Source organism: Mobula hypostoma, chromosome 1 (assembly GCF_963921235.1).
Source record: "Mobula hypostoma chromosome 1, sMobHyp1.1, whole genome shotgun sequence".
In the NCBI taxonomy this organism is placed as follows: domain Eukaryota; kingdom Metazoa; phylum Chordata; class Chondrichthyes; order Myliobatiformes; family Myliobatidae; genus Mobula; species Mobula hypostoma.
Genome location: NC_086097.1, coordinates 36,396,032 through 36,415,100, shown reverse-complemented (window position 1 = coordinate 36,415,100; position 19,069 = coordinate 36,396,032).

Sequence of the window (19,069 nt, the reverse complement as noted above, 5' to 3'; positions counted from 1 at the left end):
ATTAATAAATAATAATAAAAATCGTACAACAGAGATAGATAAACGATAAAGCTAGAGGATATATTCTTCAAGGAAGAGATTTTGAGGGCATTTGAGGGGACCACCATCATCCAGAGAGTCTTAAGTACTTGGAATGCATTACCTGAGAAAGCGGTTGAAGCAGAGTCACTGACAGCATGTAAGAAGTGTCTGGAAAAGCACTTGAATTGCTTGGACATAGAAAGCTATGGAACAAGTGCTGGGAGAATGCGTATAAATTGACACTCACAACAAGCTGGAGGAACTCAGCAGGTCGGGCAGCATCCGTGGAAAAGATCGGTCGACGTTTCGGAGGAAGGGTTCCGGCCCAAAACGTCGACCAATCTTTTCCACGGATGCTGCCCGACCTGCTGAGTTCCTCCAGCTTGTTGTAAGTGTTGCTTTGGCCCCAGCGTCTGCAGATTGTTTTGGGTTTACGTATAAATTGACGGTGGCCCACTAGTCAACATGAATGACATGGGTGGAATGGCCCATTCCATGCGGAGCAGTTCTGTGACTCCAGGGCATAAAGCTTTATGCAAAGGCAAAGGAAGAAGCTCAGAAAGGACACTCGAAGTAAGTTCACAGCACCGTCTGGTAAGAATCTAAGTGCTACTGTGATGGCGACAAAATTGTATTAAAAGTAAGGATTGATCACTTTATACTCAAAGTGAAGCAAGAGGGTTGATGCCACTGGGCTGACCATTTCCCTGGCTGGGAGCCCTACCCCCACGTGAACCAACGTTACTCTGCCCACCTCGGAGGCGTCGGCAACTTTGTTGGATGTTTATGAGAAGAAGATTGGAAATCTGTTACAAATGGCGATATTGAAATTTGTAGAGGGATTAGTGAGGTACACAAGAAGTCTTCATTATTTAAAAATTGATTGTTTACCGATCCTTCTTGGAAACAAATATCACTGGTCACCACTTAAAGTCAAATTTGAGTTTATTGTCATACACACAGGTACAGGTCTGCACAGATGCTATGAAACATTATAGGCACATAGCATCAGAGACACAACAAACGTTAATTATACAAGGAAGCGCACAATCGGAACCACAATGGGGTGCCATGGTAATGAGACAGTTGTCGTAATGTTTCTACAATTAAGTTCCAGCATCCTCCATAAGCAAGTTTGTACGTTCCTTTCTGTGTGTGCATGGGTTTCCTCCAGGTGCTCTGGTTTCCTCCAACAGTAACATATTGATTAGTAGATTAATCCATCATTGTAAGTCACCATGCGATTAGTTTAGGGTTAAATTGGTGGGTTGCTGGACGGTACGGCTTAGTGGGCAAGAGGCCTTGTTTTGCACTGTCTCTAAACTAAATAAATAAGTAGACAAAAGAAATGTCAATTGTAGTGCGAAGTGGCCAAAGTGATCACAGTATTGCTATCCTGAGGTCGTGATTAGGGTTGTGCAAAGTTAGTTGAAAAACCAAATGGTTGAAGGGAAGTAGCAGTTCTTGAACTTTAGGCTTCTGTACTCCTGCCCAATGCCAACTGTAGGAAAGTAGCATGGCCCACATGGTGGGGAACTTTGACGATAGGCGCTGCCTTCTTGAGGCAATGCCTAATGTAGATCTTTTTGACGGTGTGGACGAATGGGTCCATGATTATTTTGGCTCAATCCAATACTCCGTGCGACCTAAAGTTCCTAAAGATCATTCCTAATAACAGAGGTCAGTAAAAGTGCATTGTCTTCTAGGCCATTTCAAAAAACAGTTAACAGTCTAATGATGCTTTCGTTATAGAATCAGGCATAGTAGAATTTCTCCACTGAAGTACTTTATAAGGATTATAATTTCATTGTTACCATCACTAGTGCGAGCCTTTTAGTCCACATAGGAATGTAAGGAGTAGAAAGAAGAAAACCATATAGCTCCTGAAGCCTGCTCCAAAATTTTCTATAATCTCCTTGACTGTAGTAATCTTTGTTATAGTAATGAAGAGGATTTCAGAGACACTTGCTATTCATCTGAATTTTATCTTCTAAAATCCCCTTGCTGGTAACCTTGTGGTAAACTAACTCTATGCAGGGATCCACGGAACCTTCGGTTAATAGTAGGGTCCATGGCATAAAAAAATTTGGAAACACTGCTCTATGAAATTCACAATGAATTGCACAACTCAATATGTAATGCAACTCTCCCTTAGATGAAACTTTCCTGAAATGAATATACAATTTATATCTACTCTTCAACACAGATTGTAACAGGTACTAATTTTGGGATAAAGTGTTCAACCACAAAATAATTTCAGAGAATTACTCTGCCTGCCCATAGAAGTTGCTGTCCAAGAACAGACCTCAGATGGATTTTCCATTCTAGAGGTTAATATGGTCTAGCCCACACGGTACCTGGCTCATAGTATGCTGGAGAATTTCTGGTGCAATGAAATTCCATCAGCAAGTTCATGATAACTGCACAGGCAGTAAGTGCTCATGGTGAGATAGTCCTTCAGTTATGGATCCAACTCCAACTGCTGACATACAAATGGTTAGTATACTTTACTGAAGAACCTTCTGTCTGCCAAGATAGCAAATAAATCCTCTGCATTAGAACCATAGAAACTACAGCACAGAAACAGGCCTTTTGGCCGGTCTTAGCTGTGCCGAACCATTTTCTGCCTAGTCCCACTGACCTGCACACGGACCATATCCCTCCATACACCTCCCATCCATGTATCTGTCCAATTTATTCTTAAATGTTACAAAAGAACCCGCATCTACCACCTCGTCTGGCAGCTCATTCCATACTCCCACCACTCTCTGTGTGAAGAAGCCCCCCCTAATGTTCCCTTTAAACTTTTCCCCCCTCACCCTTAACCCATGTCCTCTGGTTTTTTTCTCCCCTTGCCTAATTGGAAAAAGCCTGCTTGCATTCACTCTATCTATACCCATCATAATTTTATATACCTCTATCAAATCTCCCCTCATTCTTCTACGCTCCAGGGAATAAAGTCCTAACCTATTCAACCTTTCTCTGTAACTGAGTTTCTCAAGTCCCGGCAACATCCTTGTAGACCTTCTCTGCACTCTTTCAACCTTATTTAAATCCTTCCTGTAATTTGGTGACCAAAATTGAACACCATACTCCAGATTCGGCCTCACCAATGCCTTATACAACCTCATCATAACATTCCAGCTCTTATACTCAATACTTCGATTAATAAAGGCCAATGTACCAAAAGCTCTCTTTACGACCCTACCTACCTGTGACGACACTTTTAGGGAATTTTGTATCTGTATTCCCAGATCCCTCTGTTCCACTGCACTCCTCAGTGCCTTACCATTAACCCTGTATGTTCTACGTTGGTTTGTCCTTCCAACGTGCAATACCTCACACTTGTCAGCATTAAACTCCATCTGCCATTTTTCAGCCCATTTTTCCAGCTGGTCCAAGTCCCTCTGCAGGCTCTGAAAACCTTCCTCACTGTCTCCTTCACCTCCAATCTTTGTATCATCAGCAAACTTGCTGATCCAATTTACCACATTATCATCCAGATCATTGATATAGATGACAAATAACAATGGACCTAGCACTGATCCCTGTGGCACTAGTCACAGGCCTCCACTCAGAGAAGCAATTCTCTACCACCACTCTCTGGCTTCTTCCATCGAGCCAATGTCTAATCCAATTTACCACCTCTCCATGTATACCTAGCGACTGAATTTTCCTAACTAACCTCCCATGCGGGACCTTGTCAAAGACCTTACTGAAGTCCATGTAGACAATATCCACTGCCTTCCCTTCATCCACTTTCCTGGTAACCTCCTCGAAAAACTCCAACAGATTGGTCAAACATGACCTACCACGCACAAAGCCATGTTGACTCTCCCTAATAAGCCCCTGTCTATCCAAATGCTTGTAGATTCTGTCTCTTAGTACTCCCTCCAATAACTTACCTACAACTGACGTTAAACTCACCGGCCTATAATTTCCTGGATTACTTTTCAATCCTTTCTTAAACAACGGAACAACATGAGCCACTCTCCAATCCTCCGGCACTTCACCCGTAGACAGCGACATTTTAAATATTTCTGCCAGGGCCCCCGCAATTTCAACACTAGTCTCCTTCAAGGTCCGAGGGAACACTCTGTCAGGTCCCGGGGATTTATCCACTTTAATTTTCCTCAAGACAGCAAGCACCTCCTCCTTTTCAATCAGTACAGTTTCCATGGTCTCACTACTTGATTCCCTCAATTCCATAGATTTCATGCCAGCTTCCTTAGTAAATACAGACGCAAAAAACCTATTTAAGATCTCCCCCATTTCCTTTGGTTCCGCACAAAGCCGACCATTCTGATCTTCAAGAGGACCAATTTTATCCCTTACAATCCTTTTGCTCTTAATATACTTGTAAAAGCTCTTTGGATTATCCTTCACTTTGACTGCCAAGGCAACCTCATGTCTTCTTTTAGCCCTCCTGATTTCTTTCTTAAGTATTTTCTTGCACTTCTTATACTCCTCAAGCACCTGATTTACCCCCTGTTTCCTATACATTTCATACAACTCCCTCTTCTTCTTTATCAGAGTTGCAATATCCCTTGAGAACCAAGGTTCCTTATTTCTATTCAATTTGCCTTTAATCCTGACAGGAATATACAAACTCTGCTCTCTCAAAATTTCCCCTTTGAAGGCTTCCCACCGACCAATCACATCTTTGCCAGAGAACAACCTGTCCCAATCCACGCTTTTTAGATCCTTTCTCATTTCTTCAAATTTGGCCTTCTTCCAGTTCAGAACCTCAACCCTTGATTAACAGGTAAGTTTCAACTTCCATGCGATGGTTTATCATGACCTTGGAGTTGCCACATAACACCTCACTTTGTTTAGGTACAAAAACATAACGAAACCAGACATTCTTCTCTTTGCCTTCCCTCCCCAAATGATTCAATTCATTCTCCACCTCACTTTAAGGCAAAGATCAAAATTTATGGAAGATGGGATTGGTTTTGATTTTCTCATGGATCTTTGCTTTGAAATCCTTTATCTTCCCTTTGCTTTCTTTAAAGACAGAGGTGTATCTATCCAACTCTTTTCCTCCATTGTAGGTCATAAAATCTTTCCTTGCTTAAGTTGAAAGTCTTTTCCCAGTTCAATTTGGAATTGAAATCAGTTTATTATTATCTCATGTACCAAGATAACAGTGAAATCTGTTGCATACTATTTGATATTACAGTTTCATCTTTTCTAGCCAGTTTCATCCTAATGACTTTACTTAGGAGTCGGAGCATATTTTCCTTTATTACCGCTGGGGCAGGACCCAAATCATACTGTACCTCTCCATACTTTACTGAAACTTGAATCTCTCCCACATGAGGAATTCTGCCTCCTGAAGTGACAAGTGTATATGTGAAGACAGCAAGCAGCATGTCATAAGCTCCCCCTTGTACAAGCGAGGTGGATGTCCAGCTGCATGTTTACTGAATTATCTGCCATCAGGGAATAAATTCTATTTCCACTCACAGTCAAATCCTCTTCTGACAACAGTTGTCTGTTATAAAATTGACCTTGGAGACCATAGATAAACTGATCTTGGAGGCATTATCTACGAATAGACCAGAATCACAGGAGCATGCCTGATGCTCTAGTGGACGAACGTCACAGTAACATCTCCTTCTGCCGGCTGCTGATACTGAAATGCTCTGCAGTGTGAATTGGCTGACCTTGAAATGCTTTGACAGTGCTTCAGTCAGTTCTGTGTAGAACATATCCATAAATTATTCAGTGCATCTGGGTTTTGAAAAGTCCAACCTGTAGATCTCAAAATAGCAAAGAAAATATACTGTGTACACTTTATTAGGTACACCTATACACCCTCATTAATGCAATTATCTAATCAGCCAATCACGTGGCAGCATAGCAATGTATGTTGTCATGGTCAAAAGGTTCAGTTGTTGTTCAGACCAAACATCAGAGTGGGGAACCAATGTGACCTAAATGGCTTTGACTGTGGAATGATTGTTAGTTCCAGACAGGGTGGTTTGAGTATCTCAGGAACTGTTAATTCCCTGGGATTTTCATGCACAACAATCTCTGAGTTTACAGAGAATGGTGTGAAAAGCGAAAAACATCCAGTAAGTGGAACTTCTGTGAGCAAACTGCCTTGTTAGTAAGAGAGGTCAAAGGAGAATGGCCAGACTTGTTCTCGCTGACAAGAAGGCGACAGTAACTCAAATGGCCACTAATCACAGCACTGGCGTGTGAGAAGAGCATTTCTGAATGCACAATACATGGAACCTCGAAGCAGGTGGACTACAGTATAGAAGGCCATACTGGGTTCTACATCCTGTACCTAATAAAGTGGCTGCTGAGTGTGCTTGCCTTTTTCTCAACCACAATATCAATTGCCACTAACCACTGCACAAAATTTTTCATGTAAGAATCAAACACTTATTTTTATCTCTCAAATTGTGGCACATGCCCAATCATTTCCATTTGTTGATTTACATTTTCTGTTTGAACTGCAGTGATTCAGTTGTAATAAGAAAACTTTGTTGCTTATAGAATGTGTGTGGTATCTAGTTTTGGTCAATTTTACCTTCTCACCCCCATAACCTTGCTTATGATGATATGGGGAAGAAGGTAGAAATGTGCTGTTCATCTGTGGGCAGCCACCTTTATTTTTTATCTTTCTGATCCTTGTTAACTGCTGGCAAGTCAGCACGAAAACAGTCCTCAGCAGGTAAATGCAATGAACTGTAAAACTCTATTCCATACCACATGATCCCAAAATCCAAGTTCAAGTTTAATAGTCCTTCAACCAAACAGATGTATATGGTTAAACAAAGTAGTGTTCCTTCAGGGCCAAGGGCAAAACGCAGTACATGCAGTTATGATAGCACATACAGTGACAAAACTTATATCAGCACAGCTGCCTGTGTGGCATAGCTTGAAGAGTGATCATGCATGGGATATTGTCCTGGAGCCACATTCCTGCAAGAACAAATTTGTAGCAGTTCCTTATCTCGTGCTGGTTCGGCAGATGAAGGAAAATCCTTTTCTGCTCTTAACATGCCCGAACTTGTGCTGCCATACATTGTCTTTAAAATAAACAACACAAACGGAAAATACTGCAAATGCCAGAAATTGGAAATTAAACAGAAAATGCTTTTTAGAGGGAGGGCTTTGGATTTTTGTATTATTGGGCTCTCTTCCGGGGAAGGTGGAACCTGTACAGAAAGGATGGTTTTCAGCTGAATTGGGGAGGTGGGGGGCTTATATCCTAGCGGGAAGGTTTGCTCATGCTGCACAGTGGGGTTTATACTAGAGATGCAGGGGGGATGGAACCAGAGCACCAGAACAGATAATAGTGGTTGTGGACAAAGATGTTATCAAGCCTACATACAAAGCCAGGAATCAAATGCGACTAATGTTCTGAGCTGCATATATTTCAGTGCAAGGACATTGTAGCGAGGCAGATGAGCTCGGCATGGATCAGCATGAGGAATTATAACATTGTGGCCATTGGTTGCAGGAGGGGCAGCACCAGTAACTCAATCTTCTGGGGTTGTCATTTTAGACACGATAGAGAGGGAGGGATTAAAGGGGGCAGGATGGCATTACTAGTCAGAGAAAATGTCACAAAACACGCAACAGTCCATTGGACTTAGAGAAATTTGAAGAGAGATCGCAGACTGTTGCAAAAAACATAAGATTGGGATAATAGGTGATTTTAGATTTCCACATATTGACTGGGACTCCCATATTGTAAAAGGGCTGGATGGGAAAGAGTTTGTCAAACGGAGAAGTAGAACTCCCAACCAGAAAACGTGAAATACTTGATCTCCTGTTAGGGAATGAGACAGAGCAAGTGTTAGAAGTTCGTGTAATTGGAAACTTTGCATCTTGTGATCATAAAGCCATTAGTTTCACGTTAATTATGGAAAAGGATACAGTGGCACGCAAAAGTTTGGGCACCCCTAGTCAAAATTTCTGTCACTGTGAATAGTTTAGTGAGTAGAAGATGAACTGATCTCCAAGAGTTATAAAGTTAAAAGATGAAACAGTCTTTTCAACATTTTAAGCAAGATTAGTGTGTTATTTTTGTTTTGTACTATTTTAGAGTGGGGAAAAAAAAATGAAAGGAGCGCCATGCAAAAGTTTGGGCACCACAAGAAATATGAGCTCTCAGATAACTTTTACGAAGGTCTCAGACTTTAATTAGCTTGTTAAGGCGATGGCTTGTTCACAGTCATAGTTAGGAAAAGCCAGGTGATGCAAATTTCAAAGTTTTATAAATACCCTGACTCCTCAAACCTTGTCCCAACAATCAGCAGCCATGGTCTCCTCTAAGCAGCTGCCCAGCACTCTGAAAATTAAAATAAATGATGCCCACAAAGCAGGAGAAGGCTATAAGAAGATAGCAAAGTGTTTTCATGTAGCCGTGTCCTCAGTTCGTAATGTAATTAAGAAATGGCAGTTAACAGGAACGGTGGCGGTCAAGTTGAGGTCTGGAGACTAAAAAAACTTTCCGAGAGAACTGCTTGTAGGATTGCTAGAAAGGCAAATCAAAACCCCCATTTGACTGCAAACGACGTTCAGGAAGATTTAGCAGATTCTGGAGTCGTGGTGCACTGTTCTACTGTGCAGTGACACCTGCACAAATATGACCTTCATGGAAGAGTCAAAAACAAAAAAAAACAAAAAAAATCCAGCGACTGGCTGTCCTGTGAGCGAAAACATCTTGTTAAATCCACTCACTGGATGTTTTTTTTTTGTTTTTGCCACCATTCTTTGTAAACTCTAGAGTCTATTGTGCGTAAAAATCCCAGGAGATCAGCAGTTTCTGAGATACTCAAATCACCCTGGGCAGCACCTAATTAATTAGCTTGCTTATTTCAGCTTTTTTCTTAAAGATGTGCCGGACGCACTCCGGTGCATTCCAACTAGCACTGCACCCCTGCAGAAGGCGGATTTTCTGGAAAACCTACAAGATGGCTTTTTAGAGCAGCTCGTGGCTGAGCCCACTAGAGGATCAGATATTCTGAATTGGGTGCTGTGCGTTGAACCAGTATTGATTAGAGAGCTTAAGGTAAAAGAAACTTTAGGGGGAAGTGATCACAATATGATCAAATTCATCCTGAAATTTGAGAAGGAGAAGCTGAAATCAGATGTATGAGTATTACAGTCGCGTAAAGGGAATTACAGAGGCATGAGAGAGGAGTTGGTTTTAAAAACAAACAGAAGGCGACTAAAAAAGTCTTTAAGAAGGCAAAGATGGAATACGAAGGTAAAGATAGCCAATAATATTAAAGATGATACCAAAAGTTTCTATAGATACATAAAGAGTAAAAGAGAGCAAACGTGGATATTGGACTGCGGGAAAATGATGCTGGAGAGGCAGTAATAGGGAACAAGGAAATGGTGGACAAGCTGAATAAGTATTTTGCTTCAGTCTTCACTGTGGAAGATGCTAGCAGTATGAAGGAAGTTGCAGGTGTGAGGGACCATGAAGTATGTGAAGTTACCATAACTAGAGAGAAAGTTCTTAGGAACCTGAAAGGCCTGAAAGTCCTCGACCAGATGGTGTCTGCCCCAGAGTCCTGAAGGAAATGGCTGAAGTGTTTGAGGAGGCATTAGTTAATGATCCTAGACTCTGGAATAGTTCCACATAACTGGAAAATTACAAATGTCACTCTAGTCTTCAAGAATGGAGAGAGGGAGAAGAAAGGAAATTATAGGCCAGCTAGTCTGATCACAGTGGTTGGGAAGATGTTGGAGTCAATTTCTAAGGATGCGGTCTCAGGCTACCTGGAGGCACATGCTAAAATAGACCGTAGTCAACATAGTTTCCTCAAGAAAAAAGCTTGCCTAACAAATCTCTTGGAATTCTTTGAAGAGGTAACAAGCTGGATAGACAAAGGAGAATTGGTTCATATATGTACTTTGATTTTCAGAAGGCCTTTGACAAGGTGCCACACGTGAGGCTGCTTAACAAGCTATGAGCCCATGGTATTACAGGAAAGATTCTAGCACAGATAACACGATGGTCTCTGTTGGGATTGATACTTTTTGCATAATACATCAATGATTTTGATGATGGAATTGATGGCTTTGTTGCAAAGTTAGCAGATGATATGTAGCTAGGTGGAGGGGCAAGTAGTTTTGAGGAAGTAGAGAGGCTACAGAAGGACTTAGACAGATTAGGAGAATGAGCAAAGAAATGGCAGATGGAATACAGTGTCAGGAAGTGTATGGTTATGCACTTTGGTAAAAGAAATGAAAGGGCTGACTAACTTTCAAATGGAGAGAAAATACTAAAAACTGAAATGCAAAGGGACTTGGGAGTCCTTGTGAAGGATTCCCCGAAGGTTAATTCGCTGGTTGAGTCTGTGGCGAGGAAGATAAATGCAATTTTAGCATTCATTTCAAGAGGACTAGAATATAATAGCAAGGATATGATGTTGAAACTTAAGCACTGGTAAGGCCTTACTTGGAGTATTGTGTGCAGTTTTGTCCTCTTATCTTAGAAAGGATGTGCTGAAACTGGAGAGGGTTCAAAGGAGGTTCGCGAAACTGGTTCCAGAATTGAATGGCTTGTCATATGACGAGTGTTTGATGGCTCTGGGCCTGTATTCATTAGAATTCAGAAGAATGAAGGATGCCTGATAAAAATCAATCGAATGGTGAAAGGCCTTGATAGAGTGGATGTGGAGGGGATGTTTCCTATGGTGGGAGAATCTAAGACCAGAGGACACTGTCTCAGAACAGAGGGGCATCCTTTTGGAACGAAGATGAGGAGAAATTTCTTCAGCCAGAGAGTTGTGAATCTGTGGAATTCTTTGCCACAGGCAGCTGTGAAGGCCAAGTCTTTATGTATATTTGACGCAGAGGTTGAAAGATTCTTGATTGGTCAGGACATGAAGGGATACGGGGAGAAGGCAGGAGATTGGGGCTGAGAGGAAAATTGGATCAGCCATGATGAAATGGTGAAGCAGATTCTATCGGCCAAACGTATAATTCCGCTCCTATATCTTCTGGTCTTAATGTCTTGTGGACAAATACCATATACCTGGTCCCTTAGAATACCTTCTAATAACATTCCCATTATTGATATCAGGCTCACCGGCCTATAATTTGCTTGTTTATTTTTAGGGCCTTTCTCAAATAGCAGGACAACATTGAAATCCTTCAATTTCACCTGTTGCTAAGGACAATTTAAATAATTCTGTTAGGACCCTGGTAACTTCTGCACTTGCATCCTGCAGGGTCCAAGGGAACACCTTGTCAGGCCCTGGGGATTTATCCACCCTAATTTGCCCCAACACAGCAAACACCTCCTCCTCTGTAATCTGTACAGAGTCCATGAAGTTGATGCTGTTTTGCCTCACTTCTATTGACTCCATGTCTGTCTCCTGGAGAACTCCATCACCTCTTTTGACTCCACGCATGGATTACCAGTCTGATATTCCAGAGGACCAATTTTGCCCCTTTCAATTCCTTTGCTCTTAACATATCTGTAGAATCCCTTAGGATTCTCCTTCACCTTGTATGCTAAAGCAACCTCATGCCTTTTCAGCCCTCCTGATTTCTTTCTTGTTCTCTTGTATTTCTTATGCTCAATAAGCACCTCATTTGTTCTTACCTATACCTGCAAAAGTGTGGGCATGTGGCCAAGTGGTTAAGGCATTGGACTAGCTACCTGAAAGTCGTGAGTTCGAGCCCCAGCCGAGGGAATGTGTTGTGTCCTTGAGGAAGGTACTTAGTCACACATTGCTCTGCAATGACACCGGCGCCAAGCTGTATGGGTCCTAATGCCCTTCCCTTGGACAACATTGGTGTCGTGGAGAGGGGAGACTTGCAGCATGGGCAACTGCTGGTCTTCCATACAACCTTGCCCAGGCCTGTGCTCTGGAGAGTGAAGACTTTCCAGGCTCAGATCCATGGTCTCGCAAGACTAACGGATGCCTTTACTTTATACCTGCAAAGCACCTCCTGTTTTTCATAACCAAGACCTCAATATATCTTGAAAACCAAGGTTCCCTACACCTGTTATCTTTACCTTTTATTCTGACTGGCACATACAAGCTTTGTACTCCCAAAATTTCACTTTTGAAGGCCTCCTACTTAACCAAGTACACCTTTGCCAGGAAACAGCCTGTCCCAATCCACACTTGCCAGATCCTTTCTGATACCATCAGTGTTGGCCTTTCTCAAATTTAGAATCTCAACCTGTAGACCACACCAATCTTCTTGCATATTTACTTCGAAACTAATGGCATTATGAATACTAGATGCAGTGTTCCCCTACACAAACTTCGCTCACCAGCCCTGTCTCATTCCCCAATAGCAGAGATCTGTGCTGGGTCCGTTGTTGTTAGTCATCTACTGTATATCAACAACCTGGATGACAACGTGGTAAACTGGATCAGCAGATTTGCAGATGACACCAAGACTGGGGGTGTAGTTCATAGAGAGGAAGAGTATCAAAGCTTGCAGTGGGGTCTTGAACATCTGAAAAAATGGGCTGAAAAATATCAGATAGAATTTAATGCAGATGTGTGAGGTGTTGTACTTTGAGAGGACCAACCAGGTAGCTCCTACATGATGAGTGGTAGGGCACTGAGGAGTGCGGTAGAATAGAAGGATCTGGGAATTCCTCGAAAATGGCATCACAGGTAGGTAAGGTAGGTAGGTAAGTAAAGCTTTTGGCACATTGGTCTTCATAAATCAATGTATTGAGTACAGTAGTTGGAATGTTATGTTGAAATTGTATATGACATTGGCGAGGCCTAATTTGGAGTATTGTGTGCATTTCTGGTTACCTGCCTGCAGGAAAGATGTAAGTAAGATTGAAAGGGTGCTAAGAAAATTTGCAAGGACATTACCGGAACTTGAGGACCTGAGTTACAGGGAAAGATTGAATAGGTTAGTCTGTTACTCCCTAGAATGTAAAAGATTGAGAAGGTGGATGAAACTAAACTAGAGTTCATGTGTTAATTTCAAGTTCAAGTTGAACTTTGTAATTCACCCATACATGAGTGCCCATGAATACAGCCAAATGAAACAACATTACCCTGGGGCCAAGGTGCAAACCACTGTACCACACAGGAAAAATTTCAAAAAGTAAAATTTATTATCAGAGTACATACATGTCACCACATACAACCCTGAGATTTTTTTTCTGTGGACATACTTTGAAAATCTATAGAACCATAACTGTGAACAGGATCAATGAACAACAAACTGTGCAAGTGCAGATATAAAAAAAAGCAATAAATAGCAGACATGAAATAACAGGATAAAGAGTCTTTAAAGTGAACCCCCATCAGCTGTGGGAACACTACAAGTGTAGTTATCCCCTTTTGTTCAAGAGCCTGATCATTGAGAGGTAGTAACTGCTCTTGAACCTGGTGGTGCAAGTTCTGAGGAATTTGTACCTTCTACATGATGGCAGCAGCAAGAAGAGAGCATGGCTTGAGTGGTGAGGATCTTTGATGATGGATGCTGCTTTTCTAAGGCAATGTTTCACATAGATGTGCTCACTGGTTCAGAGGGTTTTACCCATGATGTACTGGGCCGAATCCACTACCTTTTTTCGATTTTTCTGCTCAAAGGCTTTGGTGTTCCCATACGCGGCCAGAATATAGCCTGTCAGCACAATTCCCACCACATATCTATAGGAGTTTGCCAAGGCTTTTGATGACATGCCAAATTTCCATAGACTCCTGAGGAAGTAGAGGCACTCACGAGGAATTCTGCAGATGCTGGAATTTCAAGCAACACACATCAAAGTTGCTGGTGAACGCAGCAGGCCGGGCAGCATCTCTAGGAAAAGGTACAGTCGACGTTTTGGGCCGAGACCTTTCGTCAGGACTAACTGAAAGAAGAGCTAGTAAGAGATTTGAAAGTGGGAGGGGGAGGAGGAGATCCAAAATGTTAGGAGGGGGAGGGATGGGGATGGATCTTCTCATATCCCTTTCGCCAATCAACTGTCTAGCTCTTGGCTCCATCCCTCCCCCTCCTGTCTTCTCCTATCATTTTGGATCTCCCCCTCCCCCTCCCACTTTCAACTCTCTTACTAGCTCTTCTTTCAGTTAGTCCTGACGAAGGGTCTCGGCCTGAAACATCGACTGTACCTCTTCCTAGAGATGCTACCTGGCCTGCTGCGTTCACCAGCAACTTTGAAGTAGAGGCACTGTTGTGCTTTCTTTGAAATTATATTTACATGATAGCTCCAGGCCAGGTCCTCTGAGATAGTGACACCCAGGAATTTAAAGTCACTGACCCTCTCCACCTCTGATCCTCCGATAAGTACTGGCTCATGAACATTTAGTTTCCCTCGCCTGGTCTACAATCAGTTCTTTGGTCTTATTGACGTTGAATGAGAGGTTCCAGGGTTGTGTGAAGAGCCAATAAGGTGGCATCTGCTGTAGACCCTGTTGCTTCAGTAGGCAAGTTGGAGTGGATACAAGTTGGCATTCAGACAGGAACTGAAATGATTCAACACCAGTTTCACAAAACACTTCATCACTGAGGATGTAAGTGCCACTGGGCGATAGTCTTTGAGGCAGGTTACCATGCTGACTGGGGGCACCAGTATGATTGAAGCTGCTTGAAGTAGGTGGCTACCACACACTACCAAAGTGAGAGGTTGAAGATATCTGTGAAAATACCAGCCAGTTTGTCAGCGCAGGTCTTCAGTACTCAGCCAAGAATTCCATCCAGATTGACGCTTTCCTTGGATTCACTCTCCTGAAAGTAGCCCGCACGTTATCTTCAGATACTGTGACCAGAGGATCATTGGGAGACAAGGGGGTGCACGATTTTCCCTCCCTGCTCTGGTGGTCAAAGCAAGCATAGAAAGCATTGAGCTTATCTGGAAGCTCATCTTTCCCCCATGTCACAAGATTTAACTCTGTAGGAGGTTATGACAATCAAACCCTGCCACAGCTGTCGAGGAACCCTCAGTGATAACAAAAGGCACATAGAGCACATATAAGATAACAAGCACATATAAAATATCAGTAAAACACAGTCACACACAGAAAAAATAGTCCAAGACCCTGAGTCCATGAATGCTGCATCAATCCACAATCAGACATAACACAGTTTGTCTTCTGCCGAGCGTACACTGAGGGCAGCACCAACTCCAGCCTGGATGACATACCACGCTGTCTCCAACGCCTCTCTTCTGGGTGACTGTAAACAGGCCACACTACGGCTTGAGGCCTAGTCCTTGCTACAGGCAAGGCCACGCGGCTACCCCACCATCTGCCAATAAAGCATTCAATCGGGCTTGCAGGATTCCACATTTAAAATGTCCAACAGGGTCTCGCAATCTCAAAAACACGGCAACTAAGACAATCAGTCTAAGCTGTTAGACTGTCCACTACCTTTAAGCACTGACTCCTCCAATGCCTCTCTGAGGCAGGCAGCGGCACGACCCGTACCAAGTCCAGCTCCTTCAGTATCTCCACCAGTGAGCAACTCGCTGACGGGGTAGACCTGCAGTACCTCAAGTTCTTAATGTTCAGCATGATCTTATGCTCATAAAAAATACATTTAGCTGACCCCATTGAAGCCATTGCAATCAAACATGCCGCCATCTTATTGGAAGGTAAGGGTGAAAAGTGAAATGTTTAAGGGGAACATGAGGGGGATTTTTTCACGCAGAGGAAGGTAAGGGTGTGGAACAAGCTGCCAGGGCAAGTAATAAATGCGGGTTCAATTTCAACATTTAAGAAAAATTTGGATAGGTACATGGATGAGAAGGGTGCACAGAGCTGTGGTCCTGGTACAGGTTAATGGAACTAGGCAGGTCAATAGTGCAGCACAGACTGAATGGGCTGAAGGGGTTTTCTGTGCTGTAGTGCTCTATGATTCTGACTCTATGCTGGCAACACTCAGTAGGTCAGACTGCAAGTATGGAAAGAAATATAGTTAATTTTTTTGGGTTATGAAGATCTTTCATCAGAGCCTGTAAAATGAATAGCTCATTTCTCGGGTGTTAAATCTTATGGCATTCCATTAGAATCAACCTGCCAACCTGAAAATGATCCCATTCTTAGTTTTCTGTTCTTTAACTAATTGTCTATAAATGTTAATATATTTCCCCCCTACAATCCCTTCTTAATAACTTAATAACTTTTTGTGAGGTATTTTATCAAATGGCCTTCGCTCATTTTCAAAAATGCTCTCAAAAGAATGACTAGCTGAATAAGGAAGGAAGCATGACCTGATTTGACCTGGAGTAAAATGTAGTGTAAGTTTGAGGAAATGAAGACCACAATATTATGAAGAAAGAAGCATACATTTTACAAGGGAAAAGTTACAAAATAAGTCAAGAAAATGCAAGTTATTTCCACAGATTCATTTGAAGGAAAACTAGCAACCAAGGCTATAATAACATTTAAACAGTAAATGGAATGGTTACAACTGATATGGATTCTACTGAGAAATTAAGGAATATGATTAATTCTTGGATGGTCTGGATGAAAAACAAAACTATGCCAAATTTTGTACTAACCAGTGGATCATTTGGCAATCATAGAATCGCTATTGCCCTGAAAAACACAGAAAAAATAGAACAGATGCAGAAGAGAATATGGTGCCTTTCAAATTGTTACAAGTAATATATTAGTCTTATGGCAAGAGGTGAGAATTGGAAAGTAAAGAAAACACAGCTGGTACACAGCAATGTTTCACAAACAGGAAAGAAACACTTTCCTATATTTTCCACCTTAAACATTAAGTTCAGTAATTCAGTTTGCAAGGATATCATAATAATTCTTCTGAGACAGATCTATTTTCAACAAATATCATCATCATCATCAGGTGCCATGCCCAGTTTGAGCTTTGACTGCCATGGCCCACACACTCCTGTTTCGGGTCAAGTGGATCAATTCATTAGTATTCATTTCCAGTTCTCTGGCTGCTGTCTCCATCATCATTTGTCTTTGTCTTCCTCTTGCTTTCTTCCCTTCAATCTTTCCCATAATTACCGTGCATTCTGTTACGTACCCCGTAACTGGGTTGCCAAACCAGCAGAAATGGATCACTCAGTTGGAGTCTGGAGTACTAGAACTAAGAAAGTTTTATTAAAGAAACAAGCAACACAGTAATCGAAAGGATAATAAATGCAACAGTTCAGTGATGATAAACACACATGTGCACAGAATTAAGATAACAGCATCAATCAAGCTCTATCGTTGTCTAGGGGTAAATGACCAATTTCAAAATGACTCAAAGTTCAGTCCAGTTTAGTAGTTCAGTTCGCAGTAATCGTTGCCATGGCGGTGGACAACGTGGGGGAAGAGAGAGATAGAATAGGAACAACTCATCATTCAGAACGGCTTCACTCACAGACCAGCAAGATGGCTCACAGACCAGCGAGATGGCTCACAAACAGCTTTTGGGCGGGTCCTTGGGGATGTCACCTGAGGTCACCGACTGTGACCCCTCCTCCAGATGCGGTCGATCCTCTGCAGTGAACCCGGCACCCAGGCAAGGGCGGACACACACCGGGTTCCCGCTGATCGTACCTTTCCACCCTGTGCGTTGTCCGGTACTTCTCACCACTCGTGAGAGGCGCACCGCTTCCAGGGTCTCGTTACCTCGGGTGGCGTGTGTGTCCGTCTTAGCGAACCTGTCCCTTTTTATCCCCCTGCTGGGGTATCGCCTGTCCATCACTTCAAACAGTTCAGGGTTCAAAGGGGGGGGAGCCGCTCCAGACAGCTCTCCCTCCCACATCCCTTCATTACACATCTCCAGACGCTGCTCCATTGTTCCTTATCTCTCCTTCCCCTGAGGGCAGGTGGCAGACCAACTGCTGATGCCACTGATGCTAGCCCAGGCCAGCAAACATCTTAATTTTATGTGTATTCTCGTAACAATTCTAACTCCTCTTTCCTAATCACATGTCCAATGAGGTCACGTTGCCTTTTTGTTGTGTTTGCTCTCTTCATGACATCCTCATTAGATATTCGTTTCATCCATGATATTCTTTGCACCCTTCTCAAAAACCACATCTCTGCTGCTTCAATTCGTTTCCTCATGTTACTAGATATTGTCCAACATTCTGAGCCACCTAACACAACCGTAGAAACGTAACATTTCAGTACTCTGAGGCGGGTTGTCATGCCTAGCTTAGTATTGGTCAGTATATTCTTCATTCTCATAAAGGTGAATTCAACAAATATACATCAGTCAAAAATACATTAAAAGTAGCATTGAAGGTCCCTGGTGGTATCTACACAGATTGATTCTATGATTAGGTGGAAAACCAAGATGAGTTTGTTTGAATTCTTATGTACTGAATTTAACAAAATGTCGCTAAGCGCTGGTAATGAAAAAAAGATATGTTTACAAAGCATCTTGTCATATTTTCTGAAAGAATTTAAAATATTTTTTAATAATGTGTAGTTTATTCTATCAAAAAAATGAGAATATCTATTGAGCACAGCCAGATTGATCTAACATGCCTTCTCCTTCCCACCCTCCCCCCACCTTCTTTGTAGGGCCTCTGCCCCTTCCCTCTTCAGTCCTGACGAAGGGTTCCAGTCCAAAACGTTGACTGATTGTTTCCACGGATGCTGCCCGACTTGCTGAGTTCCTCCAGCATGTTGTGAGTGTTGCTGTTACCACGCCTTTCCTCTTTCTGTGTATCTTATCTTTTCTCCCCCAACTTTTCCAAGTTTCCAGTTGAAAGCTCATTAATCTAAAGCCAGGGTTCTCAGTCTGGTGCCCATGGACTCCTTGCTCAAAGACTGTTGGTCCATGGCATTAAAAAAAGTTGGAACCCCTGATCTAAAGCTCTGCTTCCATCCTGATGAAGGGTCTCACCCAAAACACCGACTGTTCATTTCCCTCGATAGATGTTGCCTGACCTGCTGAGATCCCCCAGGGTTTTGTGTGTATTGTTCAAGATCTTCAACACTGCAGAATCCCTTGGGTCTCAGCTCTGCTTCCACTTTCATGGATGCTGCCCAAACAAGTGAATATTTACAGTCATTTCTGTTCTCTTGCAGATTTCCAACATTTAACCTGTTTTGTTTTGGAAGCTCACATTTACCTAATGACTTTTCTCACAATAGAAATGAAG